At 33.9% G+C, this 20,621-nt stretch overlaps 1 protein-coding gene across 6 annotated transcripts in view; it reads left to right on the top strand.

Annotated features, from left to right (window-relative positions):
- Positions 1 to 20,621, top strand: part of Pnt (ETS transcription factor pointed) — a 118,781-nt gene that overhangs the window by 93,398 nt on the left and 4,762 nt on the right. The gene's annotated exons all lie outside the window — the stretch shown is intronic.

Genomic DNA, 20,621 nt, shown 5'->3' with positions numbered 1-20,621 from the left:
TAATATCGCAAAATTCAAGAGCTACAAAAAATGAGAACGATTGTCAAGTCTTTTTATATGTAGTATATTTAACACCTGACCAATTTTTTTGTCAAAAGTTTTCTTATAAATAATTTTCAGTAATTATTCAATTTAATTATTATATTGTAGAATAATTGTCAAGTTATAAACAATTGAAAAGGACTTTAGAAATGATCTCTGTGGTGATAAAAGATTAATAAAACTATTTTCCGAATGCAACAATTTCTAATCAAATTTATTCCAATAGAATTTAATTTAAAATAATTAAAAAATGTAACCAAAACTCGCGCGCGATTTTAAAACAAGACTTCTCAATATTCTCGCTAAAGAAAAATCGATTAAAAATTTAAAAGAACGTCCGATTTTGGGACACCTTGACAAACAGAATCCTTCATATTTAATATCGCAAAATTCAAGAGCTACAAAAAATGAGAATGATTGTCAAGTCTTTTTATATGTAGTATATTTAACACCTGATCAATTTTTTTGTCAAAAGTTTTCTTATAAATAATTTTCAGTAATTATTCAATTTAATTATTATATTGTAGAATAATTTTCAAGTTATAAACAATTGAAAAGGAAGGACTTTAGAAATGATCTCTGTGGTGTTAAAAGATTAATAAAACTATTTTCCGAATGCAACAATTTCTAATCAAATTTATTCCAATAGAATTTAATTTAAAATAATTAAAAAATTTAACCAAAACTCGATTTCAAAACAAGACTTCTCAATATTCTCGCTAAACAAAAATCGATTAAAAATTTAAAAGAACGTCCGATTTTGGAACACCTTGACAAACAGAATCCTTCATATTTAATATCGCAAAATTCAAGAGCTACAAAAAATGAGAACGATTGTCAAGTCTTTTTATATGTAGTATGTTAAACACCTGATCAATTTTTTTGTCAAAAGTTTTCTTATAAATAATTTTCAGTAATTATTCGATTTAATTATTATTATGTTGGAGAATAATTGTCAAGTTATAAACAATTGAAAAGGACTTTAGAAATGATCTCTGTGGTGTTAAAAGATTAATAAAACTATTTTCCGAATGCAACAATTTCTAATCAAATTTATTCCAATAGAATTTAATTTAAAATAATTAAAAAATTTAATTAAAACTCGATTTCAAAACAAGACTTCTCAATATTCTCGCTAAAGAAAAATCGATTAAAAAATTACAAGAACGTCCGATTGCGGGACACCCTGTATTGACAAAAAGAATCCTCGGATTTCATAAGCATTAGAGAGTGGCCTCGCAACTGTGGTAATTGAGACTGCAATTTCGCGGGCTTTATCAATGGTTGATAATCCGTAATCCGTGCATCGCGTACACGCGTGCAATCGAGTGCGTTGATGTGCACGCGCAATAGAAACGACGACGGACGAAATAGAATAGAATGGAACCGAGCCGAGTCGAGCCGAGCCGAGCGGAGCGGGGCGCAGCGGAGAGGAGAGCATTATGAAGCGAGTCTCTTCGTACACAACGCATAGGTAACAATTACCCTAGCGAGGGGCCTTACGTCACTGCAGCAGTGACCGTGGGTGAACGAGGGAAAGTCGGGCTCTCTACACGCTCCGTCGCGGACAATGGAGACGATTCGCTCGCTCACGCCCGCTTCGTGTGTCCGCCTCGATCTACGTACACACACGTACGTATTATACATGCACACGTTAATGAATGCGCTCGCGTTATATCCCTCGCCTCTATCCTGATTTCAATCGCGTTCCGTCTACGTGGAAAATAGAATGAAATCAGCATTAGAACTTTAATTGAAACTTAGCTCTACTCGGGATTCTCGCTCGAGTGTTTATAAAAACAAATCTGCGTACCGATATTCGATAGAAGAATCTTTCCCCCTTTCCGAGAGCAAAATTTTTTTTATTACACGCAACGAAAGGAAGCAGGGGTTTTTTTCCGGAAAAACATGGAAATTTTCTTTTACCAATAGAAATCAGGGAATTTTATTGGAAATTTTTAAAAAATTCTCAATTTGATAATTTTACTCATGTATTGTAAATTATAAATATATATACATATATATAATTTTTATAGATTCTTTATTTTAATTTTTTTAAAAATATTATAAAAGTTAAACATTTTTATTCTAACGAAAGCGATGCAGTTTCTTTCAATTTATAATCTAGCACTTGAAGTAGCTTTTTCCTTCGTACAAGTGAAAATTATTAGAAAATGAACAAACATTTATTTTAGAATTTAAGAAATTTTTTTTTGCCTATAGAAGTCAGGGAATTTTATTGGGAATTTTTAAAAAATTCTCTATTTGATAATTTTACTCATGTATTGTAAATTATAAATATATATACATATATATAATTTTTATAGATTCTTTATTTTAATTTTTTTAAAGATGTTATAAAAGTTAAACATTTTTATTCTAACGAAAGCGATGCAGTTTCTTTCAATTTATAATCTAGCACTTGAAGTAGCTTTTTCCTTCGTACAAGTGAAAATTATTAGAAAATGAACAAACATTTATTTTAGAATTTAAGAAATTTTTTTTTTACCTATAGAAGTCAGGGAATTTTATTGGGAATTTTAAAAAAATTCTCTATTTGATAATTTTACTTTTGTATTGTAAATTATAAATATATATACATATATATAATTTTTATAGATTCTTTATTTTAATTTTTTTAAAAATGTTATAAAAGTTAAACATTTTTATTTTAACGAAAACGATGCAATTTCTTTCAATTTATAATCTAGCACTTGAAGTAGCTTTTTCCTTCGTACAAGTGAAAATTATTAGAAAATGAACAAATATTTATTTTAGAAAAAATGCATCAAAAGCAATCTTTAAAATATTCTCTTTACTCGGGTTTTTGAATAAAAATACTTAAAATATCAGGGAATTTTCAGGAAATTTTGTTACAAGATTTGAGTAAATACTTAAATTAAATAAGCGACAAATTATATATAAAGCAATGAATTTTTGATTAATATACGAGATCGATCTGAAATAATGTAAATATCACTGATATTTTCGAAAAGGTGTAAATAAAATATCAAAAGAGACAGTTTGGCAATCGTCGATACATCTCGTATAAGATATCAAAGGCAGATTTCGGAAAGTTTGACAACCGCTGACTGATATTCGCTCATGCGACACACCAAAGTTCCCCGAAGACCTGGCTGGTACCGTATATACGGGGACGTCTTACGGACACGTCGTTATACAAAGCGACCAACACAGACGTCCGTATAATAGACTCATTATTTCTGCTTGCTAAAGCACTGTTACGTTATGTATCACAGCTCTTCGAGGTCTCTGGTTCGACTCTCGCTTATCCTCGCTTTCGACCTCCTCGTGTCGGAACCGATGTATCGCGTTATTTAGGAATCATAGTTTAAATATATAATCTTCAATTGCGCAATTAAAAAAAAAAGCATATATAATATTCGAAATTTTTCGATATTTTAACATGTCGGTTTATCGTTTCTTGTTTGAAATTTTGAATATTAATAACCATGCTTTGGAAATGTCCCTTATCAAATTATTTTTACATATTTTTGTATTTATTTTTTTTTTATAAATATTTTCTATAAATATATCTTCCAATAATTTTTATTATTTTTATATATAAATATTTTATATAATAATAATAATAATAATCATCATCGAAAGAGTTTATCTTTCTTTCAATCTATTTACTAAGAAAATAATAATATTCTTTTGATACTATAATTTAGATGAATTCAATTTAAAAAAAGTGTATTCGATATTTTAACATATTGGTTTATCGTTTCTTGTTTTAAATTTTGAATATTAATAACCATGCTTTGGAAATGTCCCTTATCAAATTATTTTTACATATTTTTATATTTATTTTGTTTATAAATATCTTTTATAAATATCTTCTATAAATATATCTTCCAATAATTTTTATTCTTTTTTATATATAAATATTTTATATAATAATAATAATAATCATCATCATCAAAAGAGTTTATCTTTCTTTCAATCTATTTATTAAGAAAATAATAATATTCTTTTAATACTATAATTTAGATAAATTCAATTTAAAAAAAGTGTATTCGATATTTTAACATGTCGGTTTATCGTTTCTTGTTTTAAATTTTGAATATTAATAATCATGCTTTGGAAATGTCCCTTATCAAATTATTTTTACATATTTTTGTATTTATTTTTTTTTATAAATATTTTCTATAAATATATCTTCCAATAATTTTTATTATTTTTTATATAAATATTTTATATGATAATAATAATAATAATAATCGAAAGAGTTTATCTTTCTTTCAATCTATTTATTAAGAAAATAATATTCTTTTGATACTATAATCTAGATGAATTTCAAGCACAATCATTGTAGCAAATGCACATTCACAAGGATAAAATTTATCACATTTCTTAATGCATCAATTTTTTATGTTAGCCTCGCGAAACAGCGATAATAGGTTTTTTCCCGTTCTTTTTAGATGTATTACTTTAAGGATATATTGCTGATAATATAACACGTTGTCCATGAAGGCAACTCACTGCTTCGTGTCACGTATGTCTCGTCTCTATGTGCGCGTGCATAAATTAACGACAGCGAGAACGCGAGACGAAAACGGTCGGCGCGAGAGCGAGAGAGCAAAAGCGCAAAAGAGCGCTCTCTCTATCTCTCTGCCTATGCGGTTTACTGACCACACGGCCAAAAAAGGAGCGCTATCCGCGTGACGTTTATTCAATATGGACGTTTATGGGGAGGAGAGGTTGGTCAATCCGCGTCGCAGCGAATACAATGATTATTTGTTAAGCAACCCTCGCGTTTATATTATAACTAACGGCGACGAATATGCCGGCATTTTGATCGGCTTCTGTCTCTCTCGCGTCCCCGACGTATAAGCGTCTCCTTGATGCGTCGATTCGATAAGCTAGGCTTTGATTACTCGAAATTCTCTACACGTAGAAAATTTTAATATTATAACAAAGAAGAGGGAAGAAGGGAGGAAGGGAGAAGGGTAATCTGAATACTTAGTTTTCGATTTGTATGTCTGAGAGAGAGGAGATACTTGAAGATATTTTCATTTATATAACTTGAAGTTAATTTGACACAAAATAAGAATGTCTACTCCGTAGAAAAACGTGGAAAACCTGAAATTCTCAGGGATTTTTTTTTTACCTGGAACAGAGGATTCTCGTGGAATTTGATTGATAAGGAGAATTAAAAAAAAAATCTTTTTTTTAATAATTTTGCTTTTATTTAGTAACAACAGTCATTAAATTATGCGTTTAAAATATATTATTTTATATGTCTATTTTTGTTTGTTAAATATCTTATCAAAATATTGAGTGTAGGCAGGACATATTCTTTGTCATTTTTATTATAAAAAGAAATAAAAATTTTATGTAAGTGAAAAATGTTTAACTTATATAAAAGTTATTCAGTTTTTCAGTACATTTACAAATTTAACATTTTAAACTTCAAATTCATTTTTCCTTTGCATGATAATCATTACAAAATGCATGCAATAAAAATATTTATGTCACACAGAGAAAGTTGTATAAGAAAAAAAATCTTTAAAATATTCCTTTGGAAATTTTAATTAAAAATACATAAAATTTTGAACAAAAATACCTGGAAAATCAAGGAATTTTCAAGGAATTTTTTACAAGATCTGAGTAGACATTTTGAAAAAAAAGAAATAAAAAATTTTTTTTTCTTTACACATCCAGTGCTTAATTCATTCAGTTGTTAACTCGCATCCCAATTTCCCGCTACGTTTTTACACGAGCACCAGAAAGCACTAGAGCACTCTACAAATTGTATCTAATTTATCAAATAAGTATACTTAATATATGAATATATATAGTTATGCGAGGCTTAATATTCGCGTGATAATAAAACCGCAATAACATGTTCTCGGATAAAACTTGGCTGAAGGCGCGAACGAGGCAAAGCCACGCAATTTCCTGCGTCGCGAAGAGATATACAATACCACGGTGTTGCGCGAATACACACACACACACACACACACACACACACACACACACACACACACACGCGCGGCTTCGATCATATTGTGCTGCCGCAGATCGCAATACATAAAAATATATAAAAAGAACGATCACTAGGACTAGAAGTACAGACTCGCATATAGGGATGAAGCGAACACAGAAAAAAAAGGAAGAAAGGGGCGCGTCGGAGAAACGGACATGAAGAGGAGGGAGGGGGGGAGGGAGGAAGGGATGGTTGGCACAGGTTGTATTCATTCACTCGTTCATTCATAGTTCGTACACCGCCTCGAGGGTCTACAAAGCCTCTTGCTCATTCAGAACTCGTGACACGACCGTGTGGCACGCACACGTGTACGTGTGCATGCACGTACATGTGTGTGTGTGTGTGTGTTTTTTCTTTTTCGTCCTTTCTTTTCTGTTCGTGCGTATCGTCCTCCTTCTCGTCGTCGTCGTCGTCGTCGTCATCGTCGTCATCGTCATCGTGGTTATCGTCAAGGTTTTCGTACGCATACGCCATGATGAACGGCGTAAGGTAAATATACGAATGGCCGGAAATAGAAAAGTGTATTCCTTCCACAAATGGTATATAAGTGTTTCAAAGCGCGAAAAATATTCCGGGTTTTTAAGGATTTTTACGTATTACTTATACGACCATTGAGGACGATTATCATGCAAATATATCAATGTTTGAGTGTGGATGACGTTAAAATTAGTTTCCAACGCTTTATTATTAACACTCATTTCCAATCCACGTGGATGAAAGGAAGAAAATAATTTATTCTGCTCGTTTGTCTTATTAAAATATTTTTTATTCATATATAAATCGAAAGTTCTCCAACTAAGATCAAGATAATCAGTGAAATAAAAATTCATAAAAACGTAAATTAAATTTTTTCCTATATATGAATTATTTCAATTACAGAGATACAAGCACTCTATTTCTTATGTTAATTGAATAAATAAATTTTTTTATCATAATAGCCAATGACTGTGAAATATATCCGATCTGATATATCTTGATATATGGTACCATAATTACAAACGTAAAAAAAAAAAAAAAAAAAAAAAAAATTGTGAACAAGGATGAGCGACTCAAGAAACGAGGGTAAAAGCAAGTCGTGGAGAGAAGGAGAAGCGAGAAGGGGGAGAGAGAAAAAAGCAGAAGCGATATTCGGAGCTCACGTTACAACCGGAAGTCGCTGGGCAGGGCTGGCTGGTAGTAAAAGGAAAGGGGGAGGGAGACCTACCCCAATACCACTCCGGGACAGCAAGATAGTTTTATAATGTCCTCGAGTACTCCTCCCTTAATGCACTCGTAAATGCACCCTCCTCGAAAACCGCTTCGCCGCGGCATTGTTGCTCACTTTGAGAGTGTGTTTCGATTGAGAGGAAGAATCGCACAGATGTGGAGGAGAGAACCAGATCGTCTTGCATGACTAGTTTGTTCGAGTGTACGTTATAATAGCAATTCCCCTGCCCGTGGATTTTTATTACATTTTATATGAACAAACAATATATATATTTTCTATGAGTATCTTCAAGGTGCAATTAAAATATGCATTTGTACCTTGACATTGAATATATTAGGCATTCAGTATATAATTTTGATATAATGTATGTATATATATATATATATATATATATATATATATATATATATATATATATTATACTATATTTGATTTATTTAAAATTTGTTTTTTGAGAAATAAATAGTATCAAAATTATACATGTATAATACGTTATAAATAATATTTGCCTCTAAAAATATTTATTACACACGAAGTATGTAAATTATATTCCAATTAAAAAGAAACTTATTATTGATTATTAAGATTCAAATTACCAACAGTTTAAATCTATAGGTAACAGAAAAAAAAATTTATTTAATTTGATTGAAGAACTTTAACTATATAATTGACACAGTTAAATTTATTAAATTTTTGATATTTTTCCTGATGATAAAATCAAAATGCCCCATTACCTTCAAATTATATTCTAATTATTTCTCAAAATAATTAAATATATAAGAAGGAATAAATAATAAATAAATAATATAATCAAATAAATCTGATCTTTTTTAACGAGATATTCTCGACCCTTCTCTTCCGTCGGACGGGACAGGAAGGGGCAAGTGCGATACACGTGATCAATTAGATGACAGCCCAAATAGAAAATAGAAAACAGCGTAGACCACGCGCGCGGTCTCTTCTATTCGGATATATAGGCCCGAAACGGTAAAAGCGCGCGCGTTCTTATTGTGCTGGCCCTCGTAAGTCCTATTACTATTGCTGGCCGGGCTATACGACCTGAGAGAGAGAGAGAGAGAGAGAGAAAGAGAAAGAAAGAGAGGGAGAGAGGCACGAGAGGCGTAGGGGAGTGAGCACTTCCGGTCCCCTCTGCATCACGTGCGAGCCCGCCGCCGAACAGAGAAACCCCCGTTGCCCTCGCCTCTCAACATCCGGTCCGCTGCGCGCCTCTGTCTCCCCGCCAACCCCTCCCCATCTCCTCCCCTCCGGTAGCCCCCCTCTCAAAAATAGGCTAGGTCCTTCTCGACTCGCGCCGAACGTGCGCGCGTTTACTACAGACGATCTAAACGATCCAGCGAGTGACGAAACACGCATGATCGGGGGGTCGAGATAGGTTTTGTCTCTTCCGTAGATACATGTAGGTAATACACGTATAAAATTATTAATGAAATATTCGATGTACTTGATTATATTCACTGAAATAGAAATATTGTCCATTGATCTTTTAATTTAGTATATCAAATTGTATTTAATATTAAATAATTTTTTTTTTAATCAACAAAAATGCTGGAGAAAAATTAATAATATAATATAGTGCTTTTTGATAATGATATACATATAATCAATTAAAGTATCGAATAATAATTATATCGATCTTCAGTATATGTGTGTGTGTATAATGTGGATAATTATACATTTATTTATATTTTGCTGTAAATTAATACATCATAAATAATTAATTGATCGATTATCAATTCGTGTTATTGCTGTTTTCTCAATTCATAATTTTAATGTACGATTAAATTTGTAAGATGTGAGATTTAACATTTTAGATTTATTATAACATCTTATCACTGCAAGTGATATCTCTTTATAAAACATCATACAAGATAATAATGAACTAAACATTGAAAAATCAAAATCCATAATAATTTTTGTTGCGATTTTTATTAATGTAATATTGTCATTATTACAAAATTGTGATTTTTCAGACTGCATGAATATTTCCAAAAAATTTTATAACTCATATTAATTTGTTAACAAGAATATTTATGTATATTTTTTTTATTATAAAAAATGTCAAACCAACTGTCCTGGATATAAAAACTAATAAGAGCGATTACAATAAATAATAAATAATTATATAATCATCCATTTAAAATTGAAATATCCGAATGGAATATCACTGCAATATCTCTTTATAAAACACCGTACAAGATAATAATGAACTAAACATTGAAAAATCAAAATCCATAATCATTTTTGTTACGATTTTTATTAATGTAATATTGTCATTATTACAAAATTGTGATTTTTCAGACTGCATGAATATTTCCGAAAAATTTTATAACTCATATTAATTTGTTAACAAGAATATTTATGTATATTTTTTTTATTATAAAAAATGTCAAACCAACTGTCCTGGATATAAAAACTAATAAGAGCGATTACAATAAATAATAAATAATTATATAATCATTCGTTTAAAATTAAAACATCCGAATGGAATAAATAGACTTCGTCAGAACATGAAGTGCCGATGCTTCGAAAATCTGAAACATGAAAGAGAATGTCGAGTACTTTACGCATATACGTAAAATACTGCGACGACGCAACGACAGAAGAAAGAGAGAGAGAGAGAGAGAGAGAAAGAGACGGCATCGGCGGCAGCAGCAGGTGGTTGAAGCTTCGAGGGGGCGTTTTGCGATCTCCCTTCCTCTCTCTCGCCATCACCTTCCACCCTCCTCGACCCCCCCTTTCCTCCCCGAGCTGATGCGGTTGCGTTTCGTATCTCGTTCCCCTCCACCTTACGGATGGCAGCCCCCCACTCCGAGTGTTCGTGAACTCCCATCTACCACCTCCATCGTGCGGCACCAATGCGACACAGGGATAGCTGATACGAGATCGCCGGAGCCCCGCTGGCAGAGGGGGAGGGAAATGCGATGGAGGATGAAAGGGAGGATGGGGCGGGCCGCGCGGCGGAGACGCGGAGAGGACCGGAGGACCGGAGAGCGGAAACGGTACGGCGCTTGGTCACAGTGACACGCGCGCTCGCGTCAAGTGGAGGAGAGTGTCGTGCGAGGAGAGCGCACGCGAGAGTAATCTCCCGCATTTACACGGTGCGTCGTGTCTGTTGGAGCGACGTTTTATCCGCGCCTATTGTGCGTACGTGCGTTTCAAAGTGACTTAGCGGTATATCGCGCGCGGTGACAGCTGTCATCGAAGCTGGTGACGGTGGTGTATTATATACTCTTGAAGAGCGACAGAGAGTACAAATTGCGCGGTTAATTCGCGGGAAATTAAATCCGATTACGTACGGAACTGAGGGAATTATAGTGAGTATAAATAATTGAGGGATAGGGGGAGAATTTAATTCGATCGCGGGACCGAGGGCAGTGAGTAAGTAATCAGTGAGGAATATCTCGGAAAGATTGAATTCGATTATACAGTTGTGTACAGTAGGAGACTGAAAGGGAAAGTGAATAATTGAAAGGAGAGATCTTGGAAAATTAAACTTCGCTCCGAGCTGTTTTAACTGAAGTGTTTCATTTTATCCCGGGATATGGAATTGAACAAGAACGTAGGGATACCTGAAAGCCGTTGAACGCCGGGCAGCTGAGTCAACGAAAAACGAGGAGGATTGACGCGGCCAGCCGAGGAAGACACCTGTTGCGTCCTCTCTCGCGAGGCTAAGCGCACCAATTTCCCGGCCGCGGGAAGTACTTGAGTTTTTCCCCTACCTCAGATTGAACACGGAAGGAACCATTGGCAATCGGTTGTTCGCTCTCGTTGACATCGACCTTTTGAAAAAAAAATTTACGCCATCCGCGAGGAACCCGCGGGGATAGGCGATACCCTGGATGCACGAGGGGAAGGATCGAGTCGTCGTGATCGCGGCGGTTGCTCTCCGAGCCATGCGAAGCACGCTGACACGCGTCGTCATCGTCGAGGAGTGACCAACATCGTCGTCGTCGTCCTCGTGGACAACCGAAGACGACGTCACGGCGGGCGTCGTGAGCGTCGGGACGTCGCGGCCTTCGGGGCAGGCGCCGGTCATAATAGTCGACGCGTACGCAGCCAATATCGGGACATTAACCAGCAACGCCGGCAGCGGCAGCAATAGCAGCAACAGCAGCAGCAGCGTCGTTAACGCGGTCGCGTCTTCGGAAATGGTGCTCCAGATGCTGGACACGCTGATGACAGGCCACGAACCGTTCTACGCCGATTATCCCGCGTACCAGGAGGCGGAGCCTCTCACCAGCCATCATCCGCATCATCAGCATTCGCATCAGCACGCGATCACGCGCAGCAACACCAGCGTGGTGCCGCCGGTCTCGCTGGACGCGACCACCCACACGCCAGGTACACCCTACGCACCCATGGATTTTCATTCCCTCCCCAGGCTCGCGAAACGTGAGAAAAAGCCTGGGCGCTGTTCGCGATTAAAGAGAAGGCCCCGATGGTACAGGGTATATATTTCCTAGAGAAATATAGAAAGCCTGGGATTTTCAGGAAATTTTATTGGGACTCGAGGAATTTTTTTTTAAAAATTCTCTCTGATAATTTTACTCTTAAACTGTAAATTAATATATATCTAACTTTGTTTATATATTCAGTGTCAAAAGCAAAATATTGATTAGGCACATATTCTTTATTTTAATTTTTAATGATAAAAGATGAAAATGTTAAACATTTTCATCTTAATGAAGGCTGTTCAGTTTCTTTTCAGTATATATGTAATTGTACTGAAACTTTTGAGACTTAAGAAGTGGCTTCGTGTTTTTCCTTCGTACGAGGCGAAAAGCATTAAAAGACGTGTATAATAAAAAAATTTATTTTAGAAAATTACATTAAAACATAATCTTTATTTGAAATTTTGAACAAAAAAACCTGAAAGATCAGAAAATTTTCAGGGAATTTTTTTACAAGATTTTGAATAGACACCCAGTATAATATTACAAAAAGAGAATTAAAAAAGTGAGATATTAATCGAGAAAAAATAACGGCGATTTCAAAGGCTGAATACAAAGATCAAAAGGAAGATAACTTCATATAAGATATTAATATTAAGACACATTAATATTAATCACTTTTATATTTTTTACATATAATACATGTATAAAATCTTTAATTCTGTCTTAATTCTCTTTTCGATTTCTATTTAAATTCCGAATCTTCTGAATTTAACTAACAATAAGTAAAATTCAATATTCAATCACAAAATGATATCAATATCTTGTGCAACAATTATTACGCTTTACATTTGCACATTGCAGGCGAATATATTCATTGTTTAAACGACATTATAGTTTCTAATTCTAGTCTCTCGATATCGAACGATTGTTTTATCGTATGACAGGTCAAGTGTCAGATTTCGCATATAAGACACAGAATTGCGATTATGTGGTAATCCAGAGAATGAGGAATTTTTTAATCCGAATCTTTTCAGTAACAAGATATATTGAAGAATTTTTATTCAGAGATTAATTGAATAAAGTAGAATAAAGTAAGGATAGAATAAATAATTTTGATACACGTTTGCAATTTTTTAAAATCTCGTTTTACGTTTTAAAATTTACTTATTGGCGCTATTAATTGTACACGTGAGCAGTAACGTCAAAAACTTTTTATGTCCTTTTTTTTGCTTATATTTTTAATACAATTAAAAATCTATAAAAAATTTCAATTTTTATTCTCAACTCTTGTCTATAGATTGCAATAATTGTTGTAAACAGAGACGTTAAATAATTTTTTACTGAAATAAAGTGAGAAACTGATTGAATAAGTGTAAGTTCCTTTGATACAATTTTTTATAATATATTTATAAATTCCTACAAGTGGGAGGAGGACAGTCTAATGGCTTAAACATTATTCAAGGCCGCACGTGTGCCAGTTTGAATTTATTACTGACATAACAAGAGAGAATATATTTTTCTATCTTGTTTATTATCTAAAATGTGTAAAATATTAATCACACACAAATTAAATGTGAGAGTTCAAGTAACTCAAGAAAAAAATTCTTTTAAAAACGGAATTAAGTAGAATCTTAATTTACATTTCTATAATAAAAAGAGCGAAAGCTAATCAAGTGTTCCCCGATAAAAACGATTTCGTAAAATCGATCATCCCGTTTTCGTCGCGCGATTGGACGATTCGTTCCACGAAGGGCAGATACATCACAATTATAACATTCGACTATCTGCATAATGGCCCGTAACTATAGTATTATTTTTAACGTGAGTATCTTTTGTTCGCGACACGTCCCTCCTTCCTCTCCGTTAAGGTGTGGCCCTTGTTAAGCCGGCAATAAAGCGTATCGCGCAAGGTCTCGGCGGCACACGCTTGGGAGCTCGGCTTACACGCTTCGGATGCTTCGGAATTGCAGCCGACTTAGAGATAAAAACTGAATAAATGTTGTATGAACGTCAAATGAAGATATCCTGGCTCGTACATCACCCAAACCTTGTTACCGTTTTGTTAAATTCGCAGATTTCGATCTATCTGTCCGACCAGCACCAACGAGATGTTTTAAATTAGACCTTTATAGATTTTTAATTACATTTGGCAAATTTAAATTTTCTACGAATTTACACAATAATTGTATTATACATATTTATAATTATTTAGATGAAGCAACGAGGTCTTTTAATTACACAATCGCAAATTATATAATTATAAAATTAATTGTATACGAATTAAAAAATCATATGTTATAAAATCTTTTGTTATTTTCATCGTGATTTATGTTCACGAACGGTTTTAAAAATCATTTCAAAACAGAGGCTTAAATTTTATACTTTTAAAAATATAAAAAAGTATGGTTGAACAAAGTATACATCCATACATTACTCTTAATTATAAAAAAAAGATTAATATCAAGTTTGAATCACGTCCAAGAAATGTCAAAATTATTTAAGTTTACATTTAGAAATCGTTACGCGTAATTATTCTTTATCATTAGCATCTAAACACATTCGAACATTCATCATCATAATATAATTTCTAGAATATTAAGACAATGCAAGGAGGATAATTTTTTTACACATTTTTTTTTTCTAAAATAAGCTTTCCGTTTTTCATATGAAATGACAACAATACTTGTCAGAATTTATTCAAAATTCATTAATCTAGACAGGGTAAATTTGAAAAAATTCTCTCTTTGATAATCTTGCTCTCATATTGTAAACGGCAAAAACCAAGTGGATTACACGATTAATTAAATATATTATAAATATATATCTATATCTACGTTTTTGTATATTTCATATTTTAATATTATTTTTGTTTCGTATGAGAGTGAAGAGAAAAGTTATACAATGAAAATACTTATTTTTTAGAATGTTGCGCTAAAAAAAAATCTGAATAATCCTTTCATAATTTTCCAATCTATACTTTTCCCCGGAATGTTGAACAAATATTTCTGGAAGGTCAGGAAATTTTTTTACGAGAAGATTTTCGAGTAGCCACCCTGTTAGAGATTCAATCCCTATTAATATTCCACGCAGATGATGGATAATCGGGAAATGATTCTCTTGCTAGAAATGACACACGTGATGAGCTTTTATGTAGATGCCTCCGCGTCTGGCGTCGAGCGCGTGCAACGCGCGTTTCACGTGTACACCCAGACGCGTTCATGGGATAGGTAGAGTGTGGGAGAGTTCGCAGGTCACCGGTCTAACGAACAATGTGCGATTTCGTTGTGCCATCATCGTCGTCGTCGTGGACGACTTTTTTACGAGCCGCGCTCGTCGCACGTCTCCCCGTATACGCTTGTGCGTGTGCGCGTGCGTGCGCTCGAGTAAAAGGAACGGATTCACAACCACGGCAGGTATAAAACCCGGAATGGCGAAAGAAAGAGTAGCGTCGTTTCTCTTCATATTTTTACGTTATGGATTGTAGGCGAACAGAGTTCGCTACTTTTATCTTGATTGTAGACTTGATTAACGTTTTCGCGTCTCTGATAGAGGCTTCATATTTTTATAAAAAAAAAAAAAAAAAAGGAATGTGACAGAAAAAAATTAATAGTATCAGTAGTAAAATGTGACAAGAAAATTAAAAGTCTCTTTTTAACTATACGTATAAATATTAAACTATATAGATTGAAGGGCTTAAAAAAATTGAAAGGTTTTTTTTCTTTTTTCAAAAATGTATTCTGTGATTTTGCTTCTTTACTAACTTTAATATAATACATTATCAAGTTCATATGTTAAATAGGACGCGCGTCTTGGTTGAATTTTGCATGTCATTGTTTAACTCGTCATCCTTCATACATTATTACTTGCAATAAATCAGAATAATGAATAAAATCCTCCTTTATGTGATTTGCGATTCTGTTACAAACTTGACATCAACAACAAACACTTTTCACGTGGATTAAAATTGTATTAATTTTTTTTTGTTAAGAAGGCAATTTCTATTCGATATCTATGAAACGTTAATCTCGTAATTCATCAAAAGCTGTCATTGATCACAAGTGACATCTTTTTTATCGTCGAATAAATAAATATTAAATTTTCCGAAAAAAAATCCTTGAACAATCTCTCAAAAAGAAAAAAAAAAAAAAAAAAAAAAATATATAAAAGAGCCCAACAAGCTTTTCAATTTGATCCAAAAAAAAATCGACAATTTTGGTGAAAGATGTAAGTTTCAAAATAACCAACTACGTAAATTGCGTTGAACGCGAGAGTCCCAGATCCTGATGTGGGCCGTAGATGTTCTCTGGTCAAAGATAATGACCTTCCGGCGGCGGCGGCGAGTCGAGAACATTCGTGAGGCAGGTTTTAATTTTCAAGAGACCCGACTGCGTCGGTTTCTCTTCCTCTCCCCCTCTTCACTCTCTTTTTCTCTCAGCTACCCTGCCTCAGCAGACAGCAGCTGTGCACGCCGACCGGGCGTTTCATTCGATTTGGCACGTGCCACGACGAGGCTGCCGCCGTCGCTGCTCCTGTTACTGGCCACCGCTGCCGCCTTCATTGCTCACCGTTATTGCTGCCTAAACGGCGGTTCTCCGCCAGTCCTCGGCACCTGTTTCACAGCTGATACGCGGCTGCTGTTACTTTTGCCCGGCCGATATACCGCGCGTCCCCTCGCACCCCCCTTCTTCGCGCGCGCGCGCGCGCGCGGCGCAGCTTTCCCTCCCCCCGTTCTCCGAGATGCTCTCTTCGAGACTTTTCGTAGCTACTGAAAACTTCCCCGTCCGTTGGACGATTCAATTAAAGAACGCTCAGCATATGCGACGTTAGAAAAGGAATTTTGTAAGACATATTTCGAGATTTTATAATTCCTTTGAAGTGGGTTTTTTATTTGTTTATTATTGAAAAAAAATTTACTTCAAGATTTTGTAGCTATATTGACTTTCTTCTCATCCGCAAGAGATATTTTACGTGAATACGAAATATTTATATACGACGACTTGTGTATGAATGTTTGAATTTTCTTCAAACATTTTATAATGGATTTAAATCTGTCAAAAAACAGATCTAAACAGGATGTTTATTGTTTGAAAAAACTTGGAATTTTATTTGAATTCAGAGAATTAAAAAACTTTTTTTATAATTTTACTCTCATTATAATCAGTCAGCCAGCCAAATAAATTATGCGTTAAAATATATTATAAATATGTATCTATTTTTATCTGTATATTCAATTTCTTAATAACATATTGAATATTCAGTATATATTCTTTGTTTTTAATTTTTAAAGATAAAAAATTAAAATTTTATGCAAATGAAAAATGCTTATCTTATAAAAATTAATCAATTTTTTTTCTACATTTACAAATCTAACACTTGAAACTTAAGAAGCTCTGTGTTTTTCTTCGTATGAATCAAAGGCATTAGAAACGCATACAATAAAAAATTTATTTCAGAGAAAGTTGTATCAAAAAATTTTTTAAATACTCTACCTGGAATTTTAAGCAACAATACTTGATAGGTAAAGGAATTTTTTTTTTGCAAGATACCCTGATAAATATTAATTTCGACATGTGTGTGAGTATACATATACATTTGCAAATTACCTTTTTAAAAAGGGCTAATTAGATAAGCATTTGATGATGTGATACCAAGCTTCTTTAGTGACTTTGCGTTCAGTCCAATATAAGTCGCGCCAAGTTCACATTTTTAGGCTGTCGCGAGATATCCCTGAAAACCTAAAACCATAACTGGCTTCGGTGAAGGAGAGAAAAAGAGAGCCTGTCGTATGTGTGTACAGCGTGAGGGCCGGCTTCAAGCTGCACTCCCACGCTCATCGTCCATGAAACACGGGGTGCGAGGTGCAGCTACTACACGCGAGCCTCGCAGGTGTACTTAGAATATGCAGGGTCTCTGTCCCTACAGCCCTATTAACGATACCACATGGACAGGGGAGTATGGGAAAGCGCGCGCAAGAGAGGCCCTCGCGAAATAATTATTCCTACGAGAAAGACGCGCTACGCTCTCTGACGTAATAATCATCCGGTGAATTCTTCGTATTTTTTAGCCTGCGGCTGAATATTCGGGCAGAATTCTGTTACAATTTTTGGAGAAATCTTCATAATCGCATGAAAAAAAAAACTGAAATATTTAAAAAGATAAAGCGATGTAATTATAAATCTCTTGACTTTTTTTTAATTTTCATAAAATTTTTTATTATACCAATAGTTTGATAAAACGTGATTCTTGAAGATTTTAAGATAGCATTGCTTAGCTTCCATTTATTATTTATTGTTTATTCCAATTGAATTTATTTATACTATTTTTTTTTTTAAATAGCTGCGTGTCCGATGTTCAGAGCTGATTCTCTGCGCATTCCATAATTATGTCCAATTAAAGATAACTGAACCTGAGGATACCTGACCGCTACGATACTTGGGCGTCGAGACCACCTGTTTTTTTTTTTTTTCCTTCATTATTAAAATGCAAGTGTGGGAATGTGGGGTAGTGGCGTGTCACATGCGCGATAATGCTGTTTCGTCGTAAAGATCAGTGGATTATGGTAATTCGTCAAAGTCACCCGCATTTCATCGTGCTACGTATTATTAAACAAAAACTAGGGAATTCTAGCAAACTTTAGTTAATCGTCCGATTAAGCTGTTTAAAGCATGTAAAAGAAAGACAGAAAGAGAGAGAGAGAGAGAGTGCACGACCTAGAGATAATGATCCTGGCAAACCACCTGGTTTTGCCTTAACAGATACTCGATATCACCTGCTTCTCGTTGACCCTCTACAAACTCTAGCCTCGAATTAATGACTCGCCTTCTCCCCTTTTAAACTGCAACGCTGTTTATAATAAGGAATTTCAGCAACGTCATAAATTTAATATACTAGAGGCAGATGAATGAGATCGCAGTATAGATTTTCAATTAAGAGCCGATTTCAATTGATTCCAATTCAATTGCATTTTTTCTTTTCACTCGTCTCGATTTACTCCGCCTCCGCTTATATCGGAGAACGGTTCTTCTCCTGCAGTTCTTATATACTTTGATTGGAAAGAGATAAGCTTCTTATTTTAACGGAATTTATTTGCATAATTTTTATTATAATTTATCGCACAAAAAAAGGCATTAACAATCGAATAATTAATATGAAATAGGTAACTGTAAGTTTACACAAGACTCCATTGACTTTCGACCACAAGCTTAAAAGATATCTTTCATCTGACTATTAATATCAAGTTTTTTTTTAAATTTTAATTTGATTAAAAATAAATTTTTAAATTATTTTAAATAAAAACAGCTGTTGATCTTCAGCGCGCACAATTAAAAAAGCAATACATTTAAAATTATGTAAATAAAAAAATATACATTTATCAAAATTATATTGTTTTTTTTCATGCATAGATGAATTTTACATAGAGAATAATATTTATTCTCGTGCCAATATCAATTCTACATATCTAAGATCAAATTTATTTAATAACAAATTATTTCTCTACGTTCAAAACTGTAACAATACATGTAATATAATTAATGCTTTATTAATAACGAAATATTTTCATTTTTTGCGCAAACTAAACGAGATGAAAGATTATTTTTTTAAAGCGACTAATAATTCTCTCAGATATTTGTCAAAGATGATTTCCATAGAAAACATTTATGGGAAATATTTATTTATTTATTTATTTATTTATTATACGTATATTTGAAAACTGTATAAAAATCTAAACGACTTAAAAAATCGTTAAAAGAAAATCGGAAAGCTCGAGTCTCAAATTGTGCAACAAATTGCAATGTAATGATTTAATACGTGCCAAGGCTAATGCAATTCGCAATAATTCAACGACTCGTCTTTCTTAAATTCAGTGTATTATTACTAATAGAAACCATGGTTTCACTTATAAATATGACACTGCAAACAATAAAATTTCGCTGAGAAGAATCAATGGTAGTGGCTGGTTCTTTCGCTGCTTTGATCGGTGACATTTTCACCGATACCGTTCGGGAGATTTCCCCGCTAATCGTACGCATAATTAAAAATCAAATCAGACTGATGGACGAAGGGACACGGTCTCCTCGTCGAGGAGCCCCGCCCGGTGATTCGAACGCCGTTCGCTTATCGAACTGACAACAATGAAAACGCCGTGCAGCTTCGGCGCGATGGAATCTCGCCGCGCGGGGTCTCGGGTTCCTCTCCCGCGATCGTAGAACGGAAGTCGAGGATAGGCGGAGTTGGTTTGGACCAATCGTCGAGATACGCACCTCCCACAGAGGGTCAGCTGTTCTTCCCTGTAAAGTGTTGTCGCGCGTCGGCGTGGAAGCCGGTGTAACATCGTCCTTTCTTCCTTATCTGTCAATCTGTGATTTGACATTATGACCTGTAAACCATCATACAATCAAAACAGTAACTGTCAACTTCTCACTCGATACTCCGAACAGTATAACAACAATATCAACAAGATGTACGTATATTTAAAATTCAAATCAGCTCAAAACGATGCAAATTTCTCACTTATATAATTTTCTTTACATTTCTCAGTAATTATGATAATTTTTTATAATAAATGCAGATCGGAGAAATTATGTAGATTAAAAAACATATATTTAAAATTTTTACTATTCACTTAGGAACTTCAAATGTGTAATGAGAAATATTTATTATTATAAATTTTTCTTAAACCTTAATTTGATTGAGAAACAATAAAACTAGCCATAATCATAGTTGTTATAGTGTTTTCAATATATATTATATTTTTAGTGCGGCTTATACAAAAAAGTTTAATAAAAATCTTAATCATAGTTCCACTAGATAATTAATTTACGACATCTTTTTATACATATTTTATAAACACATACCTTGTTCATGTATTAATACACACAATTTCTTTCATATTTTATCCAATATATTATTTAAATAATATGGAAAATAACAGGAAACATTCTTT

The sequence above is a fragment of the Anoplolepis gracilipes genome, chromosome 10, assembly GCF_047496725.1.
Source record: "Anoplolepis gracilipes chromosome 10, ASM4749672v1, whole genome shotgun sequence".
NCBI classification, from domain to species: domain Eukaryota; kingdom Metazoa; phylum Arthropoda; class Insecta; order Hymenoptera; family Formicidae; genus Anoplolepis; species Anoplolepis gracilipes.
Note: the sequence above shows the minus strand (reverse complement) of the source record. Positions and strands in the feature narration are given on the sequence as shown.